Source organism: Poecile atricapillus, chromosome 12 (genome assembly GCF_030490865.1).
Source record: "Poecile atricapillus isolate bPoeAtr1 chromosome 12, bPoeAtr1.hap1, whole genome shotgun sequence".
Lineage (NCBI taxonomy): Eukaryota > Metazoa > Chordata > Aves > Passeriformes > Paridae > Poecile > Poecile atricapillus.
The window spans coordinates 10,883,909-10,899,955 of NC_081260.1; positions in this window are offsets into that span (position 1 = coordinate 10,883,909).

Sequence of the window (16,047 nt, forward strand, 5' to 3'; positions counted from 1 at the left end):
AGTGAGAGTGAAAGGTAGTTTTAATTATAGGATAAATCATTATGTCAAAAAGCTTGCATAAGGAATTGATTAATTACTCCAGATATCTGTTTGTCCTTTCTGACAACAGAGTTGCGTGACAGTTATAACATTTGTAACGAATTAAAGTGAAAAACACAAAAGCAGCTTCTGCAAGTGTTTCTAACTTCAGATCATGGCTGGCTAAAAGCAGACACATTCAATGGAGTTTCAGTCACATGATACCGAAAACTGATTACCAGAGCCATTACCACACCAAACGGTGCCTGATAGAATGAAAGCAAAAGCCAAAATGTAAAATCTTTATCCCATCTCATTAAATGGCTATTAAATAATAGAAATGCACCAGTAAGTATTTGAGAACGACATTCACAAACAATAAACCACAGAAGACAAAGCAGAAGATTTTTATCCCAAGTGTATTACTGTGACACAAAGATGGTTTTTAGGAAGGTGCTAAGGGGCAACAACAGGTCACTCCCAGAATTACGGCTTGCGTTATTTTGTACAGCTCTTTCCATGGTTACTCTTCACACACGTTGTCACTCCAGACAAGAGTGACAGAGTGCCCAGACACAGATAACATCACATGTTTACAGCCATAAAGCAAAAGGTCACCAACCAAATTGCTTCTGTCATTGCCAAAATGACCCCCACCAATCTCTGTCCCAGTGCCCAGAGGCAGACTGGACATGTAGGAGGACACTGGCCTCCCCCAGAAAGCACAAAATCCAGAGCATACTTAAGCAACAAATAAGGAGGGACACTCTGGGTGATCTGTGCTGGGAAGCCCATCCAACCACATCTCTGGCATCTTTTCCCACATGAAGCTATTTTGAAGCAGCCCAGTTCACACATCCCATCCAGAGCCAGCTGCCCATCCACCCCCAAGACCTCCCATGGGAGAGGAGTACAAGCCACACTAGAAATGAGGGCCAGCTGGGAAACAAAAGAGGAAGACGGTAGATTGCAGAGGGGGCAAAGAAGCTTTGCATCAAAACCAGCACACGAGCAGTAACAATCAAGGCAGGAAAATCAACATCTTCAGCCATTAGTTTTCTTGCCAGCACCTGTGCTCTGGGAGCCTCAACACTGCATGTCTGAGAAGCATCGAGCATTGTCCCCTATTCATTTATCCCAGGTGAATCAAACTTACTGAACATAGGGCAAATCTCTCAGCTGAGAGTCCTTGGAGCAATGAAACAGAAATGCAGAACACTTGGGCCATGCTGCTGTGGCGTTCCCTGCTGCCATAGATGAACCTGCAGCAAAGCATTTCTGGGCTCTGCAGAGCGCCTGCCTGCCTCTGTTATTAGCTTGTAGTCAATGGCTCTTGTTAAACAACGAGTTCTTTCCCTTTGTATTTATAGCAGAACTGATACAAAGGAATACAAGAAACAATACAACACCGCCAAAGCGGGAGAGGAAGTAAGCAGATATGCAACAAGCTGCCTGCCCATTTATTGTTTTCATTTACATGATGTTTTCAGATACAGATGAAAGCACGAAGAACTTGAGTGCGTCCTTGCTTCGTAAACTAAACCAAGGCCCTTTTTCCTTTGTGTGGTTTCTCTGGAATTGCTCCTTCACTTGCCACATCTCTAAAGACTGCCTTTGCTGAGCAAGTAGTGTGAGGATTTTACTTGAGCATTCATACAAGATTAGGACCAAGAAGTGGTTCACTTGTCACAAACACCATTTGCACTGTTTGACACAAGGATTATCTGCAGAGGCTGACATTCTCCTTGTGTTGCCTTCCACTCAACTTTATCCAATGCCATAAAACATTTCAGAATAGTAGGCTCATCGCAGTCATCTTTCTGCAATAAGCCTGTTTTGGGGGTTGAGTTTCTTTCTTTTGTACTTACGGAATTTTTTCCCATAAGTTGCTTGAAAACTAACTATTGGGTACTTACGGGTACTTTAAGAAAAAAGAGTGGCCAAACTCAGGGGAGAGGGGATACCTGGAGATTTGGACAGGCAAAAAGACGGGGTTGGGGAGCTGCTGGGTCACTCGTGTTGGGTTTCAGAGGAGAACAGGCTGGTTCATACTGCGAGGAGAATTCCGTGTCACCGCCGGAGCCCAGTCCTGTACTGTCTCGCTCCTCTGTGCCCTGTTGGGAGCCGAGCTGCCGCTGTCCGGTCCCCGTTGTTTCTCCGGCGCTGCTCCGAGCTTTCGCTGCGCTGTAGCCCCGCACCGCCTGCCTGCCGAGACGTCCCGCGGTTCCAGCCACAGCCCCGCAGCTTCTGATACATCTTGCTACCACCCCGGGATTTTTCCTCATTCCTGCCGGCCCAGCTCGCTGTTTCTCTAAGCCCTGCAGGGACACCGGGACCGGCTGCCCCACGGGCCTGTGAAGCAAAGCCTCTCCGCCATCCCCTCCCGTCAGGGCCGAGCCGCCATTACCGCGTGCCCCCCGAGCCCGCGCCACAGCGCCCCCTGCAGGCGCGGGGGCAGCCCCGCCCCCGCCCCGCCCGCCGGGAGCAGCAGCGCCCCTGCCGGCCGTGCCCGGAACTGCAGCGAGGGGAGAGCGGTCACTGGCTCCTGCTTCTGCTCGCTGCTCGTGCCAGAGGGGTTTGTTTGCCTTGTTACACAGAGCAGTGAAAAACTGCTATTCCTATCCCCGTATCTTCACCTGAGAGCCCCTTAATTTCAAAATTATAATAATTCAGAGGGAGGGGGTTTACATTTTTCCATTCCAAGGGAGGCTTCTGCCTTCCCTAGCAGACACCTGTCTTTCAAACCAAGACACCCTGGGCTAACCCAGACCTCTTGGGCTCAGACTCCACCTGGCCTCTGAGAAACAGCAGCAGATGACACTCGGCAGACACTAAACAGATACACATGTACAGTGCCATGAGGTGTTGCTTCTCATTAATTACTTGCCAGATACTTGGCTGATCTGTTTTCTCTACAGCTATGCAACGTAGTTGCTTCATTTTTCTTATCGACCCTGATTCAATAAGAGGCCAAAGCATGTTAGGACAGACAGGGCTTGAAGTCACATAAAAGCTCATGAAACTGTGGCTGATGGTTTAACCTCATCAACTCTGCCTTCGTTGTTGAGAGTGGTATGACAAGCTGGAAGCAACAGAGAGGGCTGCTATTTGAACAATTTAGCAATTAAGAAACTAAAAGACACTCTGAAATGTGCTCTGTATATAGATGTTTTCCACAGATTGTTGTTGCTGTCTTGTCTTGGAACAAATGTGTCCCAAAATAAGCATTATTCCCTTTTTCACTGTGGCGTAGCCATGATTTGATATTTGTATCAGCAAGCAACGCAAATACTTCATAAAAGCTTTTAATAGTGTAATTCAGCTAAAAGTGGCAACAGTAATCATGAGCTTGCTTCAGACACTGAGCAATCTGACAGATTTGATTGTATCTCAATATTTTGTTAAAAGCAGGGGTTGGTGTAAAGGGGTGGATTCAAAGAGCAGCATGATTGAACAGGTGTGTAGAGGGGGCAATCACAATCCTATGAAGTATTCATACTGTGCAAGAGAAAACAAATGGGAAAGAAAGTGAAGAAAAATTAGCATCTTCAAATGTTGTCTATATTAAATTAATATCAATTGTACCCACTTCAATTAATAAGTTCTGCCAGTAAGTAGATTTTATATGTGTATGCTTTGAGATGGTACTGAATAATCATCTCATTAACAAGAATAGCTCAAACATGACAGACTTAAATTCTGGCTCAGGTGCCACTAACTATATTTTACATGTTTAGAAAATCATATAAACACATACAGCAGAGAATATTTTAAAAAATAAAGTTAACAAAGTCAGGAGTAGCATTATTTATTCTTTCATAATTTTAAAGGTGACATGCCAAACTGAGCAGTAAGTTGTTTTTCACTTAGTTATACCTCCTCTGTATTTAGCAAGGCATAACCCTAAAATGTTTTCACAAAATATCTCCTGTGCTTTCCTAACCTAAAGCTTCACCAGTTCTGTAACACCCCTTAACTGTAATTATACTTCCTCTGAAATTGCACCCTAAATAGAAATTGAACTATTCATGCTGCAAATTGAAACTCTTCAATGCGAAGCCATACAAATAACTTGCATTAGCATTAACCTCCTCCCAAAATTTGATAAGATCACTCCTGTTTCTCAGAAAGATCATACTAATTGCTGTTATTTTTATCAAGTCCACGCAAATGCATTCAAACCAACAAGTAAATGCTTGAATGACCCAGAACAACTTCCCTTTAGAGTGAGTGGATGACCTCATATGAAGACCCAGCAAGCCACAGTCAGAGGTGCTGTCTGTATTTGGGAGCCAACAGAGTGAGAGCAGGCAGCATTTCACACATTGCAATCAGGGTTTGCACTTACAGAACAAAACAAAACCACTCTGGGGATTGTACAGCAAACGAGGAAGGAACACACAAGAACAGTGTCCCAGGTTTTCTTTGGCCAAGGTACAAAGCACCCACAGACCAGTGATGCTGAGTTGCAATCCTGCTGCCTGGCTCCAGCCCTCTCTGAAGCCCCGACATGGGCTCACCCCTCACATGGGGCAGCTCACCAGGAAGGGCTCCACCACCACCTCCCCCAGCCTCTCTGACAGATTAGCCTTTATTAAAGGACACAGTTACTGCTTCATCCCCACTGCTTGTCTCTTACCTTCTAATCTCCTGTACCCTCCCTTCCACTTTCCTGCTGACCTGTGCCACTGTAACTCATTAAACAACCCCCTGGGTTAGGCTCAGATCTTCCTCATAATCACAGCTACAATAGACACTGTAGTAGTAATACAAAGCACCCACAGACCAGTGATGCTGAGTTGCAATCCTGCTGCCTGGCTCCAGCCCTCTCTGAAGCCCCGACATGGGCTCACCCCTCACATGGGGCAGCTCACCAGGAAGGGCTCCACCACCACCTCCCCCAGCCTCTCTGACAGATTAGCCTTTATTAAAGGACACAGTTACTGCTTCATCCCCACTGCTTGTCTCTTACCTTCTAATCTCCTGTACCCTCCCTTCCACTTTCCTGCTGACCTGTGCCACTGTAACTCATTAAACAACCCCCTGGGTTAGGCTCAGATCTTCCTCATAATCACAGCTACAATAGACACTGTAGTAGTAATAATAGGTAAAATACTATATTCCCCTTTTCCCCTAGAAAATATGACTGTTGTGTGTTATTTTTTTTTCCTAAATACTGGTATCAAAGCAGATTTTACTGGTCAGATGCTTAACTTATTGCCATGGGTGTTCAGGCAGCAGGACAAACAGACAGGACGTGGTCCTTCTGCATTTCCATGCCCATAAGAATTTCCATGGGGAAGACATGCTCCCCTATCCCACCACACATCTAAGCCAGAGTGAGGAGAATTCACAATTTTTTGCTTGTTATGATTAAAATTATTGCTGATTATCTACTAAGGAAATCATCACTCAATTAAGCAAAAACCTCTGATTTAAGCGGTGTCAGATTCTAATGCATTGTGTGCAAAATATATAGGAAAACTCCTTTTTGGTACAAAAAAACAGCATATATTTTTAGAAGAACCAATCCTGCAAGAGAAAGGAATGAGGTTGCAGGAATAAGCACATAGTTTTCACCTTTAACTTTTACAATTTCATTATGGAAAACCTTGGGATATTTACTTGGTGTAAATGTGTTATTTCTGTGAACCAGCAGGGCAAGAATTAAATTATTTCAACAGAAAAATTGTATTAACATTTGTTCTTGAAATGCACCATTATGATAACACACTTTACATTGGGAACATTTCTACAAACGTTTTTTTTAAAAAAACAGTGCCAGTTCTCCTCCTGAACAGGCTGTTAATATCCTCAGGTAATTCATTACTAAGAGAGTCCAACTAATTAATTGTTGCAGGCCTAGTTACACACTGTTCTATTTGTTAAAGGGACATGATCATGATAACATTCACTAACCAAATTCACAGTATTCATCTATAGAAAGTGGGATATTTACAGCAGAACCAGCTTTAGCCCAAAAAAGAAAATTCAAAGAGAAAGCAATATGGCCTTACATAAGGGATATAATTTACTTCCCAAGCTAGAAGAGTTGTCATTCATGAAATGGCTGGAAATGCCTTTCCGTGGCCAAGAAAGAATCACAGTAACTCTATAAATCCCTCTGAATATTTCTCAACCCCCAAGTTTGATAATATGGGATTATTTGCATGTAATTGTACATGTTCATGGTATACATCTTAAAACCCAGCAACTCCTCTGCCACACATCCAGGTGTGGAGACAGGTCTTCCCTACTTTATAAGGGACTTACTTGCAGGGTCAGCAGGGCAAGGTGACTCCTGAAATCAGCCCCAGGCAGGCAAGTGAGGCAGCTGCCAACTGTGCTGGCTGAAGAAAGACAATTCATTTTGTCCTTCTTTGTAAGGGTGGTTTTGTTGTTTGAAATAATAAACAGGGCCCTGAAAAAAAGCTTGAAAGTGATCTGAGCATGTTGTTTAATCCTTCCTGCCTGTTTCCCTAGCAGTCTATGCTAATCGTGCCCAGCCCCACCTGAAATCTCAAACACACAACTACCTGCCTGCCTTACTTATATTTATTAGCTAAAACATCCATCTGCAAAAAAATAGATCTTAACAGTACTGCACATAAGCCTAGGACAAAGAAGTATGCTGTACTCCTACAGACATTTTCAGGTTAGATTCATGCTCTTTAATTAAGCAAAACACAGAGAAGGACAAGAACAAAAGGCTGTAGCAAGTGCCTGTGGAATCAGCTCACGCTACCTTTCCTATCAGTTGTACAGTTGAATTTTAATAGCTCACCCTGCTATTCTCTCTGCTCCAGTTTCAAAACCACATTACAGGCAAGCACAGTGTAAGGTTAGCATCTTCAAGAGTCCTTTGTAACTTGTTTTTCAGGAAACAGCATTGTGAATGTGATTGTTATCTGAATCCTTGTGTTACTCTACATCAGCTGTGAAACTGCTTATGTTAACTGGGAATAACAGAACATTTCCCTGCAGATTTGTGAGCCTCCACTCCACAGGCTGCCTATAGACACTTCACACCCAGTCTCCTTTGTGAGCTATTTCATATAAAGGCATGAGAGCAGCAAGAGGATCCTAAAAGACATATGCATAAATTCCTATGCATCAACACTGGGAAACTGTTGAAGTGGACTACTAACACTATTTAGAAAGAGAAAAATATCTGAAGCATACTTAACTGGGCTGAAGTATTCACATGCACAGAAATGAGAGGAATGAAAAGAATAATTTTTACTTATAATGATGTTACATGACTTAAGATCTGAATGCAAGCCATGGGGAGGTAACATCTCTTATATAAAAGGAACTTAGAGAGAGGGATCCCTTTCACATCTTGAGGTAATCCAATTGAGAAAAACAGAAAATTTCTATCACAATTTAGACCATTTTTTGTCCTTGCTCTGGCAGCAACCCTACGTATCTGGGTTCACACATTTAGAAAACACCCAGATAACCACAGTTCTATGACTGGTGCTAAAAAACAGTGTTGGGAGGAGGATGAGAATTTTTGCAGAAAATACCCGGGTTAAAATCACCCCACAGTGAGTAGCAACTGAGATGAAACTTTAATGGGGGACAGATTGTTCCCACCTACTTATTAAGGACAGCTCCTGGTCTATATGAAGTGGATAAGTGCAGGTTGCCCCAAGAGCAGTCCCAACCTCCTGGCTCCCTCCAGCAACCCAGGGAGCCTAAGCCAGCAACCCAGTTTTTCAGACCTGTCCCCTCCTGTTCCCTGCTCCACTTCTGCTTCCAACCCTCAGGCTAAGGCAGGAAAACATGGTTTTCCCTGCTCTGTTGAGAAGCCTTGAACCAATCTGAGAAACCATACAGAGTTTTTGCACCTTCAATTTCAACTTCTGGGCTATTTACTCAGTTTGCCAGTGCATGAGCAAAATGCCCAAGCAATACACACCCAATGCTCCAGGACAGGGTAACTCAGTGGTTGGCTGGGCTGGGCATGGCCTGCACCGGCCTTTTGGGTTGCTAAACACACACTTGGGAAAACCAAGTCCTTAGCAAGAAAAACACTGTCCCAACTACTACCACAGCACAAAGTAATCAAATACTCTGCACAGAAACAACTGGTTGTGAGACTCAGTGGGTGCCCAGACTCCCCTGCCTGACCTGCATCTGGTCCTCACCTGTCCCCTGAATACATGGGACAGAAATCGGCCACAGAGGCTACAGAACAGAGATCAGTGGGGACAAAATTGGCTACCTCAATTCTCATAGCAATTTCTTTCATGAAAAATTGTGTTTCAGTACCAGAACAGCTTTCTGTAATATAATCCAAACACACATTTCAGCCGAAGTAATGATGTCTCAAGAACAAAAAGAACAATTATCATTGATCAGAAAAGTTGTGGTTTATAACTGGGCTATAGCAGTTAGTAGCCTCTTTTAATGGTGTATTATACCATCTTTTTTATTATTATTAAAAGAAATAATTTCTTGTTTATAAAAGAATAAACAAGAATGGATTATTCAACATTTTCAGAGAATCTCTACATTGATAACATAGTGTTGTAAAGCAGCAACTAAAAAAACCTAAAAAGTTGCAGCTAGGTGAATTCAGTTGCTTATCTTTTTTTTCTTCCCAGGTGTCAAACAGACAATGTTTTTTTCTTCTCTTGGTGAATTATCATTGCAGTCAACCCACTGAATAGGGGGGTAGTATACATTTTACTGAAAGTACCATTAGACTATTTTAATACATATACTCTATGACAAGTAATAATTTAAATTCACTTGAAGGCTTTTTTGTTTTTCACATAAGTTAATTCAGTTGTGACAACAAATATGTAAAAATGTTGCTGAACATTAACTACATGTCTCTGTCATTTTGTATTTTACCAGGCTGTCAAGGAACAGATTTACAACAGAATGCAAAAAATGAACACTTCTCATGTCCAAATATGTTTAGATGGTACTTTACCTGACACAAGTAAGAAATGGTTCATAATTTGCATTTATAAAGCTCAGTTGGAGCAACAGAGACTTTACATAAATTTATATGCATCAAGAGCCTTTTAGTACTTTCTGTGAGAAGCACTGTTTCATTACTGACAATTCCCTGGTTTTAATGGGTTCTATACTATATAAAATGCACGTTCTGAATTTAATGGGAAAATGCACTACAGGATATGAATGTATCAACCGGAATACATCATTGTAAATTATTCCTAAATCAAACAGTACAACAATTCTGGCTTTAGTCAGCAGCAGCAAGCAGGACAAAGGACCACCAGCAGCACAGCTCATGATAGTCAGTCAGTGCCATGGCCCAGTGCCTGGGGGCTGCCTGCTCACTACAGGCCCCCAGACAAGGCAGCTCACTGCTGGCTGTACCACATCTCTGTGTCACTGGGAGAATGCCACAGTGGGTTTCATTTTACTTTTTGTTAGATTTGTGTTGGTATACAGTGTTTTCTGTGTCTGAACTCTGTGGCTTGTTCTCTGTTTCATTCCCATGGATGGTTTGCAGTTTTATTACAATCCCACTCTTTGGAATAATCTATGTTAATTAGGAAATTAACACATTGCCAGTCCTCAACCTCCTATGATGACACATGACAACATAAAGTCAACCAGTGACTTCAGCTGAGTTTGTAGAAACTGCAAGTCAGTCGATTAAATCTTAAAGTTCTGACCAAGTCACAGGTAAGAATGTATTTTTAAAAAGGATTCCACATTTTTACATATCACAAAATTATGATGACAATAAATGCTAAAAAAAAAAAAGAAAATAAACAAAATAAACCCCAGAGTACTCAATTTTATATTACTGCCACATAAATTGCTTTTAAGGCAAGAATAAGGTATTAGTATTTATTTTCATTAAACATCTAGAACTGTTTGAAGTATCTAATGAAAGGAAATAAAACAGAGAAGAAAATCACTTTTTCTTTAGATTATTAAGTGTGCAAACACATTTACTGGTTTTTGAGGCAAAAATTAATGCATAGAGGGAAACATCAGCAGTTTGTTATTACAGGGATCTACTGAAAGGAACTGAGTTACATACGGGTTTTGTTCTGAAACTTGAGAGACATACTGTACTAAAACAAGATGCTTACCTTGGGTAACATGAATTTACAATACAGAGCAGAGAGTTGATTTGAAAGTTCTCCTCAGTGGCTTCATAAGCAGATATTCAACTATAACACTGGTCCAACACTTCCTTTAGCAGGACAATAAAAATTTTAAAAAACTGACTATTGAATGCTGAACATGCAGATGAGGTCCTAGGAACTACACTGAAGAAATACAACAGTCCAACAGTGCTTAGAGACCAAATTTATGAACAACCTTTATTACTTTTCCCCCACTTCATTCTATGCAATAAATCACTACAATACATCCTAACATCTGTGATCAGGGCTCCTCAGAGAGCTCAGACAAGCATGACAAGGACAGACCTATCTGTACCAGTGAGAAAACAGCTACAGGTGCAGGTTGAGGTACCCAAAAAAACCTGATATATTACTTAAATATCTCTTCCTACCTTTAAAAAGTTTTAGGGAATTGCATCACTGTGAACTATTTTCTGAGTCAATTATTTCCCAGATATTTTCTTAGTGTAAGGAAATGAGGTGGATAGAAGGAGAACAGTCCAGGGCAATATGACCCATAATGTGTTCTGCAAGAGAAGAAATCAAAGTGTTTCACATAACACATCACAGCAGTCCCTCTGAAGGTCTGATCTTCCCATGTGCTAGAAAATTGCACCTCCCAAAACCTACAAGACGGAAAGCACGAATAATTCTACATGGAGCCCTTAGCATTTAAGGAGCTACAGGAAGGCGAAAAAAAATCCAGCTCTCCTAAACATGGCCTTCAAAGAAACAAAGTGGGAAGAGGAGGGCCATTCTTTATGTCAAACCTCAACACAGTAGAGCAATAAATTCAAGCATCTGGTGTGGGATGTGCTAAATAAGTAAGACAAAAACCCAGCACAGGGAGCTCTGACCTGGCAGGTGGGTTGGATGGGACAGAGAGAGCAGGAGCTGACCCAGCGTGTTCAAGCTTTGCCTTGTCGTGCCGGAAGGCAGGCATGGCTGTTCCCGTTTTGGTTGTGCAGAAAGAGAGGAAGCACACTGCTCCTAGAAGCAACTACGTCTGGCATAGAAGAAATTGAAAGGAGAAAGAAAAAAGCCACAAATCTCCTCGTGTGCAACTTCAGTGAGAGGTTCCTGCTCATGGTAACAGTTCTCCCTTATCCCACTGAACTGGGCAATTTGAAAAATGCTGCTTTTTATTTCTTTTCCCAATAGAAAATAACTCCATTTGCTCTACACATCACAACAAAACATTAACAAAACCTTAGCAATCACTAGAGAAAAGCATCCTCCAAAAATAGCTCTTACCAAAAAAGTAACTCTTGTTATGCATGAAGGAAGCCTAGATCTGGAAAAAACAAATCTCTGCTCCCAAAGCATTTCAGGCTACTCCCTTTTTCTTAAGGAACTGAAACATTTTTTTCTCTAGGTTTTTCCTGAAAACCCCCATCCCTGCAAAGGAATGCCCATGGTAACTGTTTGAGCACAGCTCTGCAGTAAAACCTCACTGCCACCTTTCAGATTTTCATAACTTTCGTGCTATGCAGCAAAGCTGCAGCACACACAGGTACCTCTCACGGTTATAGGTCCCTCTGGAAATGGCCATGCCAGGAAAATGAAAGGAAAATGGACCAGGATTTATTACACAAACACATTATCTGCTTCCTTCACTGACCTCCAGTATGTGCTATTTTTGAGCCTCTGTGGCACCCAAAGCCCAAACATTGCAGGACCAGCCCCTCCTGCAAACAAAGGGAGAACAGATGGAGCAAGGCTACACAGATATGGTTTCTAGACAGAACTCTAGTGTTCCTGGCTCTGTGATGTATCACCAGAATGACCCCAACTGCCAGGACTGCGAAGGGCAGTTTGACCCCACCAATGCATATGCCTTGGCATGGGCAGGCACATGCCCATGGGAGGGGGGAAAGGATATTGAGGTAGAAAGGGGATGAGGAAGGTATTATGAAGAAAGCAAAGTGAAATTATTTAAGCCAGAAATTCAACTTGCTAAGTGTTGAATTCAACCTGGTCTCAGTGTTCTCTCAAATCATGGTCCATTAAAAAAAACAAACTTAAACTCAGCTGATGCTTCCTGGTTGCACTTTCAGAAAATATTTTTTCAAAGATAAATCAGCTTTTCCCACCTAGTAACCATCAAGGCATTTAATAACTAAATATTACCTTTGCACTCTCTCTGACCCAACTTTTTAAATCACCAAGAAGATATGCTATGTACACAGCACAGCATTTATGCAGCTTGACAGACTTACAGCAGTTCTTACATCTCATTAGTAGAAAAATTGGGACTGTATCAGGCAGCTTTGAATGAAAACTGGAACTCAGTTCTTCTTCTAGTCCTTACTTAATCTTCTCCTGCTGTGAGGCCAAAAGCACATGTTGTGACAGAAAGCCCAGAACAAGGACGGGACATAAAGGAAGATGAAAAGGGACCTGCAGAGCTGGAATGGTGGATTTTCCTCCACCTTTATTCAAGGCCAATCACACACTTTCCAGGCTTGCTTGTCCTTCTCAATGACAGCCATCTCAAGGCTGGGTGAGATGTCCCAAACTCTTCCTGTTTATTCTAAGCTAACCAATTGTAGAAACCATAAACTCTGCCACATCATCTTCCTGTGTAAAGTCTGTGTAAAGTCTTCATTAATCTTCCTGTTTGGAGATTTTACAACTGGGTTTGATACCAACTCCCACGAACACTGCATAGGTGCCTTGTATCTCTCAAAGTTGGTTCATACTCAAAGACTGAAATTCAGCTTTCAATTATTCTATTGTGTACAAAAGCACACACACACTACACTTTTGGGCTTACATCTGCTCCATGGCTCTCCTTGGCTGCAAGCTTAGGGAAAAATAAGATAGAAAGAGCTCCCAGCATTTTGCCCAGTGTGTTCTGTGTGTTTTCTTGCAACATCTGAACTGCTGCACATGTTTTATTGGCAAAGGCAGATGGTCAAACTGGAGACATGAAAAATCTCCCAAATGCAATTACCTGATTGTCCCTGAGCCACTGCGAAAAATTGAAGTGAAATCTCTGATCAAATCAGGGAAACCTCTAAATTCAACCAATTGTAAACTGCTTGCGCAGATTTCTGCAAAAAGCAACCAGCAAAACTTCCCAACATCGTTCAAAGTCACAGTGATACCCTCAGGCCTCTTTCATCCTCCAACTATTCTTTAATATGCTGAGAAGTTTTTCAGTTTTTCCATTCTCTTCTTGCCCTCATTGGGCTGCAAGATGAAACTGAATTAGTTTCTCCTCAGGATGTACAGAATTTGTGAGCAGAGGGGGGTGTGGGGGTGGTAAGGTAATCAGAGGACCAGATGTATTTCACCCCTGACCTCCCTAACAGATGGGCAGCTGTTCTTCTACTGAAAAATCTCTGTCTCAAAATGAAAATATGAGCCAAAGCCCTGAGGGAAATGGGCTTGAGGTGTTGAGAGGGTTTTTCCATATGTTTTTGGTGAGCTCAGGTAGAGGGAGAATAAACCTCTGTCTCCATGCATTCAACTACCGCATTGAATAAAAATGCTCTGAAATAATTTCAGAAGTAGATGCTCAAAATATCTTTTCTTGCCCTGCACCAGAACAGGATTCCTTCCTGCCTGTTACAGAGATGTGGAACCCTCTGGAATGGGGACCATTCTTTCAGGGGAGCCCACCACAAGCTATGCTGACGCCTTCATCCTGCCAGTTACTTACGAGTTTTTATCCATATTTCCTCGCATTTCCTAGTCCTCAATGAGCATTCAGGGAGAAATAAACAGGATTCTCCCTTTTAGGAAAAGACAGATATAACAGGGGAAAATTTTTTCCTGGCTGCCATAGTTGGGAAACAAGATAAAGAATAAAGTCAAAGTCCTTAGGCTGCAGGAATGGTCCTACCTACAAATTCAGCTCTCCATCTGCCAGACTGGCCACAGGACCAGCTAAATGGGTAAATATATTGATTTACCATGTTAAGCCTTAATCATGCCTGTCTCTTCCACCTCTGTTTTGACTGTATAAAGACAGAAGTCTGGATCCTTACACTGGGAAATTATAAAGAAGAGCACTTCAATATATAAAAAAAGTCCTTTTCCTTCCAGTGTTACAAATTGCAGCAAGGCAGGAACTGTTGTTCACACAGGAGCACAATTCCTACCAGCAGTGCTGCCATTAAGCTGAAAGGAACAAATACTACTCTTCTTTCAAAAAGATACAGGCCAAGGTCAAAGCTTATGTCATCACAAACGCAAAACATGAGAAACCTACACATTCCTTTCAGCAAGAGTACATTTTGCTGACATGCAGTTTTCTATTCATTTAGGACATTTCCATCTAAAATTAAAAGCCAGAGGGTACAGTCTGTGCTGACCTTCCTCTAACAATTAAATAGAACACAAAATCTTCAGGCTTCAGGGGAAAAATTGATGCCAATTTAGTCTTAGATAACACAGCATCAATGAGCCCAATCAATAGTGCACACAAGACAGTCAGCAATTTAGGCATCTTGTTCCATTTCTTTTTTGGGGGTATGCATACTAGCAAAGGAAAAAATTGCTATAAGGATTAAAGCATAGTAGACAAAAGCTGATAATTGACTACAATTGCAGCTCAGTATTACATTTCTAAAAAGATACTACCAGAGCAATTCACAGCATTCTCTGAAACTCATTTCCTCCACCAAGATCTTGAAAAAGTATTCTTCTCTTTTGGTTAGCTATTAATTGTACTGGGAACTTATTTATACTAAAGAATAGCCAATCCAGCACAAAGGAAGTTTATTGAATATTTTCATTTGAATAAAAAACATGGTTCTGTTTGGGAGCAGAGCTATGCTGGCTGTATTACATTATTCTCAAAGTCAAATTCAACACATCAGTTTTCCAAGACTGTAAAAAATATAGGGACAGAAATTGAAAGTACATTTAAGATCCATAAAGCATGATTTATAAGGCAAATGCACATGATTACTCTGCATTAGAGGCATTTTATTTTATTATGTTTCAATTTCAGTAGATTTAGATTTTATTTTTCCTCTCCAGAAAGGGAAGATCTGATTCATCACAATTTATGTGACTTTTCTTATTGTTACTTTATGGCTGCCTGACCTAGTTGTGTCCAGCTGGAGAGTCAGCTGAGTTCTAGAATTTGGCTCTTTTTCTCTTTTATGCAGAGGGCCCCCAGTGTCAAGAAAATTCAGTGTAAGACTACAGTGGAAGCATCTGAAACACCTCTCCCCTTACATCTAAATGATTTTCTGTCAGAAGAGCTCTAGCTGACCAAATTTTCAAACCCTGGTTTGTCTTTTCTAAAAGCTCTGACCTCTACTAAATTTCTTTCAAACAAACTGAAAGTTATCATATCAGGCCTTGAGCTACAATTTGTTCTAAAATAAAACTTTCAAGCCAAGGCCTTTCAGTGCCAGGCATATGTGACAAAGCCTTGACAAAAGGACTGCAGTAGCTATAACAAATAACTCAAAACAACCTGTTCAACAGGGAAGGTGCAGCAGCAATCCTAGTTCCCACAGATGGAGATTGCCAGGATGAGATTTAAAGCAGAGCAAGGCAAGTATTCCAGTATTAACCACGTAGCTAGTTCACAGAGCTGAGACTTAAGCCTCTATGCAGGTGCTAACCCTACACAGTCCTGTAAGTTTGGGCAACTTCACACACTCTGGATCCAAAGAAGCTTTCCTGGGAACAGGCACCTGCTGTTTTTGTAAGAGGTGAGGTGTCTCAAAATGTGTCTACCAGTACAGAATATATATTATCAAAGAGAGATAACAGCAAATACTTCTAACCCGCCAATGATGTGTATGCTCATGTTCTAGCTCCACACCTCAGGGTGTTCCTATGCCCTCTGAGACAGGACATCATTTAACTGGGCAGACACAGACCATTATTACCTCAAGTTCCTGTTCTTGACATCCCAGATAAGACAAATAGTATTTTG